Below are 7,648 nucleotides of genomic sequence, written 5' to 3' on the forward strand. Positions count from 1 at the left end.
CAATGTTATTATCACAGGAATCAGTGAATATACTAGGTTAGTGTCAGAGGACAAGAAAGGACCTTCTATACATCAGAATCCTCTAGGAGTTTATTATATGGATTTCAAAGACCTCAGGAAAGATATCATATAATTCTTGGAGCTGTGAGTGGGGACATTTTAAGTTTCAGAGTCCTCAGGAAGTTGATTAGGGGTGAACGTACCTTCAGTGTGATTGCATATGAATGTCAGATGCCTTAGTGAGTATGGGATATGAATGTCAGAGGAGGCATGGAGGATATCCTATCAGGGTAAGAGACACCCAGGAGAATTCTATATAAATAGCATAGACCAAATGTGGATATTGCAGGGGTCAGAGTCCAGTGTACCTATGATAAGAGTAGGAGGCCTCTGTAATCCTATCATATACCTTAGAATCTTCATGTGGATATTTACTGTCAGAGTCCAGAGCAAGGCTATGAACTGATAGTCAGAAGCCTCAGTGAAAAATCATACATGTGATCCAGGACTCTGTGAAAACATTATGTCCAAGTCAGAGGCCTCAGTGAGAATGGGTCAGAGTTTTCATTGAGCTTACTCCATGATTGCCACAGGACACAGTTAGGACATGTTCTGTGTTCAGGGCCTCAGTAAGTTGATAATATGCATCTGAGGATTCAGTGTGGATAATATATGTGAGAGAACCCCCAGTCACACTAATATATGATGTAAACATCCTTAGTAAGGAAAATATTTGATTGGAATAGACCTTGTTGAAGGCATTGCATATGTTTGACATCTTGGTGTGTATAATCTATGGCTTAAATGTCTCATGAAGGAAATCCTATGTGTCTGAGGCCTCACAGAAAATATTATGGAAGTGCCAGGCTACTCAGTAAGAACATTGCATGTGTTAGAGTCCTCAATGAAGAGATTATACCACTGTCACATCCCTCAATAGGATATTACAGTGTGGAATGCCTCAGCATTTGTACAGCTTGGGTAAGAGTCCTCTGTGGAGTTATTGTCTGTGTCAGAGACTTCAAGTGGATACTTAAAACTGTCATAAGGATCTGTGTTGATAGGAAGGTACTTTCAGAGTCTTCAGTGATTTTTTTTAATATTTTAGACAATAGGGGTCTTTGTCAGTGAGGCTCTTAGGTGTGCCTGAGTTCTTGCTGATATATACACTGATGGCCAAGAGGATTGAGGATATTTTTTGAGTCTCATACGTCTCTATAAATAAGTTGTGTAACTGTCAGAGGAACAAGGGAGGAGAGGATATGAGTGATAGAGATATGAGTGATAGAGATATGAGTGAAGATATTGTACACTTAAGAATCCTCAATAGATAGAACAGGAGTGTTTATGGACTCAGTGAGATAATCAAGAAATGCCAGAGACCTCAGTGAGTATCTGATGTGTCAGAGAAGGACTCACTAAGGATATTACATGAGTGTCAGAGACCTCCATAAGAATGTTTCTTAAGTGCCATAGGCCTGAGTCATGACATATATGTGCTGTAATAAGAAGAGGACTCTGTTAGCATATTATATGTGAAAGTTCTTTGAGGATCAAAAGCCTGAGTGAGAATAACACATTTGTTAGGGGACATACTGAAGATATTCTGTCAAGGTCAGAGGCCCCAGTGAGGATGTGATATGTGTCAGACTTCACTGAGTTTATTTTGTTATTACCACATGCCTCAATTAGGATTGTTAAATATTTGTGTCAGAGGCCTCAGGGTAGATAGTATAAGTGTCAGAATCCTCACTTACTATTTTATATGACTGTGAGGTGAAGAAAACTTCTGAATATTAGAGGCCTTCCTGAGGATTTTGTCCTCAGTGAATATATTTTAGGGCTCAGAGTTCTCAGTGAGGAAATTCTATGTGTCCAGAGGCCTCCTTGAGAATAATGATGGCAGTGCCAGGGTACCCAGTGAGGACATTGTATGTGATGAAGTTTTCAGGGTAGAGAGAATTTCAGTGTGAAAGGCCTCTGTGAGATTATGAAATGAACACCACAGGCCCTCATGATGATCTAATATGTGTAAGAAGCCTCATTGAGAATAGAATCTCTCTCAGAGGTCAGTGAGGAAAATACAGGCTCAAATGACTCATTCCATACTGTACATAGGATGGAATCCTCAGTGGGGATTTTATATGTGTCAGAGACCTCAATGAGACATATATGTCTCTGAGGACTCATTGTACCTCATGTTACCTACAGAGGCCTCAGTACTTTTGGTTGACTCTCAGAGGGTCTAAATCTGTGTGGACTTCTGGTGCCCCAGAGCACTCAGTGTGATATTCCTTGAGTGTCAGAAGCCTTGATTAGGATATTTCTGAATGACAGAAGCCTCAGGGTGGATATTATATTGATTTCACTGTCCTGTATGAGGATTATATCCATTTCAGAGTCCTTAGTAAGAATATCATTAGTGTTTTGGGGCTCAAATGAGATAGGGTGTGAATGTCAGAGGCCTCAGGGAGGATTCATGTTGGCTTTAGAGGAAGACTCACTGAGGATGTGATTTGAGTGTTAGAAACCTTTCTGAGGCTATTATAGAGGCTTCATATAGATATTAAGTGTCAGAGTCCAGTGCCAGTGTATTACCAGAGTATCTGAGGCTTCACCAACCCATACCCTTGAATGGGATCAAGGTCACAATACAGATATCCTGTTCATGGCAGTGGCCTCAATGAGGATATGTGGAAGATTCTTCAGTGACAATATAATGTGTTTGTTACAGGCTTCACTTTTGACATCATATTTTGTAGAGTCGGCAGTAAACTTACTATACTTGTCAGAGGCCTCAGTTTTCTCCTATGGAAAGGGACCTCTGTGAGTACATGATGGCAGTACCAGAGGCATCAAGAAGACATTCCAAGTGCAAGAGACCTCTGTTATCCAATTATACATCTCAGATGTCTCTAATACTTTATTGTTAGTATTAGAGACCTCAGTATGACTCTTATAGATACTGTAAGTGTCAATGTAGATATTAAATATTTCAAAGACCTCAGGAAGTTAGAGGCCTCGGGGAGTATATTATGCCTCTCAGATGGTTCAGGGAGTATTTTAAATGCACCAGCCACCTCAGCAAGGCTATTCCTGAGTCAGATGTCTCAGTACCAGTACTTCATTATTGTCAACAGCCTCAGTGAGGATACCATTAGGGTCACATGCCTCAGTGAGAATACTAAATGCATTTGAATCCTTAGTGACAATGGGACTTGTTTCAGAGGACTTATGATATCATATGTTTTAGAGTCTTCTCTGAGAATATTATAGTTGTCAAAAGAGTCAGTAAGTAATATATTATATGTCAGAGCCCTCAGTGAAGACAGTGTCTTTTTAAATAGTTTCATGTGTTTAGTGAGAGCTCTGAATAAAAATATTATTGTGTTTCAGAGGCCTCAATGTGGTTTTTCTTATTTGTCACAGGCTCTCATGGATATTTTATGACTGACACAGGCCTCAGTAATGATATTGAGCATGTTAGAAACCTCTGTGAGGACATTATATGTCAGAGCCCTCATTGATTATATGTGTAGAGGACTCATTGAAAATATTATAGGTGTCAAAGAGCTTAGTTTTTATGTGAGTTTTAGAGATCTTATTGAGAATATTTTTTATATGACATAGGCTTCCACAAGGATTTCATATACGTGTCAAATGCCTCAATGAAGATATTATATTTTTCCTAGTTCTCTGTGAGGATATCTTATGAGTTTGAAGGTTTGACATGTTATTTTCTAGGGGTCTCCATGTGTATGTGATATCAACCAGTGGTATCATTAATGATATTTATTGATAACAAACTCATATTATTTCAGTGCATACTATATATGTTAGAGTCTTCATAAGGATATTATATTGTATTTACAGCCTCAGTGAAATGTTTTATAAGTGTAAAAGGCCTAATTGAGGGTATTGTACTATTCTTTCCTGTTAAAACAAAACAGGAAACGAATGGTCAAAGCTATTCCCAAATGCTTCAAGCAGGAATGAAGTAAGCAGCAAAGTACTATAGAGTTGGATAACAAACAAAATCTTGGAGTAAATATCCAGATGCTCATTTATTTACAAATAAATGACTAAACAGATAAACAAAAGAGGCTAAATAAAAACCTCTTATCCAGAATTTCAAGTAATTGAGGTGGACATTTGGCCCTCAAGGAGTTAGGCCTAACTTCCCACTCCTTAAGAGGGGGCTCTGCATAGTGACTTACTCCAAAACAATATATATATATATATATATATATATATATATATATATATATATATATATAGAGAGAGAGAGAGAGAGAGAGAGAGAGAGAGAGGGGGGGGAACATAACTTACATAACTTCACAGTGAGAAATCTGGTAAACACTACATCAGTCAGGTGAGCACCTTGAGGATATGAAATGAAGAACAGCACTTCATCTGTAATCTGCTTTCCCCATTCCATAACCTGTCTACATATGAGAAAAACATCAACTGAAAATCTAAAAAGTACCTGACAGGTACTCCTCAACTGTCAGGTCCTCCTCAACCATCAAGGGCATCAGAGAAATTAAGGTCAGAGAAACTGTCGCCACGAAGAAAAGCCTATGGAGACAGGATGACTGTCTTGCGGGATCTTAGATGGGGTCCTGGAACTGAAAGAGGCTGTACTGAGAATCCAAAGGAAACACAGACATTAGTTAATAAGAGCATATCAGTATCTGTTTATCATGAAAAATCATGTATGAAGTTAACACATCTGAGATAGCTCACGTAAGTCATGAGAGAAAAAAACTGGGTAGAATTTACATAGTAGATCTCTGCATTTTTTTGCAATTTCTGTGTAAACATAAAACTTCTCTAAAATAAAATCTTAAGATATGGCTATATTTTTCAAATACCTGCTCATTTAATTACTCAGAATGTCAATTACTAATAATTGACATTCTTAACTAGTTCTGCATTTTGTTAAGAGCATTCATAACAAAAATTTGTCAAACTAACATAATGTAAGATAAATACTTATTTTATATGTTTTATGTTAAAGTAATAATATGTTTAAACTTATCATTATTTATTTTGCTATTGTTAGATTATGGATTTTCTCTCTAAAAATTTCAAAACTTTAGAGAAAAAATCTACATTTTAGAGACACTATTTCAAGTCATGGTTGAACTTTTTCAAAAGAGTCATGATAAAAAATATGTTACAAGAGCAGATTGATTCATTGTGAATGAATCATTGATCCCAAGGAATTCTTATCTTTCGTTTGTTTCTATGAATACCCTTCAACAGTAATAGCATCAAATATTTGCCACTAGGAAAAATATTTAAATGAAAAATGTAAACAGAATTTGTGACAATAACTTATGATGCTTTCTAAAAAAAAGAAAAATTGAAAAGAATATCAAAGTCAGTTTCCTCCATGATGTTCTTCAGAAGTGGTAAAACTAGAGAAACTTCAATGGAAGCATGGTTTATGAGTGATCTTAGATATTCTCGTGTTTTACGGGGAAATTATATTTTAGAAATCATAAAAAATATTGGCTGCCCAAACTCTTGAATGTTTTCAAATGTAGTTGAATTTCTATGTAAGTTTCTCATTGATATAGCTAGTCATAAAGCTAATAAAAACAGGGCTGGGGATGTGGCTCAAGTGGTAGCGCGCTCGCCTGGCATGCGTGCGGCCCGGGTTCGATCCTCAGCACCACATACAGACAAAGATGCTGTGTCCGCCAAATACTGAAAAATAAATATTAAAGTTCTCCCTCTTTCTCACTCTCTCTCAAAAAAAAAAGCTAATAAAAACAAAGAATCTATGGGGCTGGGATGTAGCTCAGTGGTGGCATACCTTATCCAGAATTCAGGAGGCCCTGGGTTTGATCCCTAGCACCACAATTTTTTTTGTAAATCAATGCCTTATTTGTGTAATCAAATAGAAAGTGAACAATCACCACTCTTAGGAAAATGTTAAGTCTGAAAAACAGTTAAGAATCAAAATACTCTTACAATAGAAATAGCCTATTGTGACCAGAGGTGTCACATCATAAAGTGTATTCACATTAAATATCCTCTCAGAACAATAAAAAAAAACTTTGATGACCATTTAGAAGGAGAAAATGGCTATAATATAGATTAGAAAATTATTAAGAATTTAGAAACATGAGGTGAGGGGCTGTGGGCACGGAGAGTGGCTGGCCTAAGCTTGGCGGGTGGAAGGGTCCCTCCTGCAGGGTTTGTGGAGTGAGCCGGGCGCACAGGGGTGGTTGTGTTGTGTCCCCTCTGGCTGTCCATCTTGAGGAAGAGCTGAGTGGGCGGGAAGGATGGAGGACCAAGGGTAGTTGTGGTGGAGGTGATCTGGGTGCTCCGAGGCCCTCATAGGAGGAGTGACCCAGGAATCCCTGAGTTCAGGAAGCTTGGGGGTGTGGAGAGGAGAAGCCCATCCTCAACCAATGCCAAGCGCTGGGCGGATCTGATGTTGGGCTGCAGAAATGCTCTGTGTGGTGGGTGGGGTGCTGGTGGTCTTTTTCCTTGGCCCATCTTGCACTTCATGCACTCGAGGAAGTGAAAGGGGTGCAGCCTCCAGGCACCTCTTCAGCTCCCTTGTGACCTGCCCTGTAGGGGGTACCCTGCAATCATGTAGGAATAGGAGATGCTGGCAGAGCCTTACACTCAGGACAGCAATGATGACACTGAAGATGTTTCATTGTTTGATGCAGAAGAAGAGACAACTAATAGGCTAAGAAAATCTAAAATCCGACATCCAGTGGCATCATTTTTCCATTTGTTCTTCTGAGTCTGTGCCATTATAGTCTATCTTCTCTGTGAATTGCTCAGCAGTAGCATTATTGCTTGTATGGTGACAATTATCTTGTTGTTGTCACGTGACTTTTGGGCAGTGAAGAATGTCACAGGTAGAGACTGATGGTAGGCCTTGGGTGGTGGAATCATATTGATGAGGATGGAAAGAGTCATTGGGTGTTTGAGTCCAGGAAGGCATCTCCTCAGGAGAATAAAACTGTTTCAGAAGCTGAATCAAGAATCTTTTGCTTAGGACTAATTGCCTGTCCAGTGCTGTGGGTGATATTTGCCTTTAGTGCTCTCTTCTCCCTCAGAGTAAAATGGTTGGCATGGTTACCATGGGTGTGGTGCTACAGGGTGCCAACATGTATGGTTACATTAGGTGCAAGTGGGCAGCCAGAAGAATTTAACCAGCATGGCTACCTGGTATCTTGGAATGCAGTTTTTAAGACAAAACACCAGAAATGAACAGACTTCTTGAATAGAGAGAAAATTATGTTTTCTGTGATATTGGGGAATGGCTGAAGAGATTCTTGATTATGAATTGTTTAGAACTCAGTCCAGTGTAAAAAGGAGCATTGATTTTTGTTTGTTTGTTTGGTTTTCACTTGCAAAGTTACTATAAAAACTGTTTTCTTTATTTTTAAACAAAGTTTTAATTTTCTTTTTCTAGTATTTGAGGCTGGGAAGTATGATATCATTAAGAAGATTGTCAGAATTTATTTTATGGTGTACATATGTATGCATATAGTAGTGTATCCGTATATCCCAAATTAATGTGTTAGTTTACATATGTTACAGAGATATTTGCATTTTGATCCATAGAATATAGGATGTTCTTAATCTAGCTCAAAGGTATGTGTGTTTACATATT

The 7,648-nt window shown here is 38.4% G+C and overlaps 1 pseudogene; it reads left to right on the forward strand.

The window, feature by feature from the left end:
• Positions 1-6,829: 6,829 nt before the first annotated feature.
• On the forward strand, positions 6,830-7,255 carry LOC144251627 (Golgi apparatus membrane protein TVP23 homolog B pseudogene; annotated as a pseudogene).
• Positions 7,256-7,648: the final 393 nt, after the last annotated feature.

Source organism: Urocitellus parryii, unplaced genomic scaffold (genome assembly GCF_045843805.1).
Source record: "Urocitellus parryii isolate mUroPar1 unplaced genomic scaffold, mUroPar1.hap1 Scaffold_129, whole genome shotgun sequence".
NCBI lineage: Eukaryota > Metazoa > Chordata > Mammalia > Rodentia > Sciuridae > Urocitellus > Urocitellus parryii.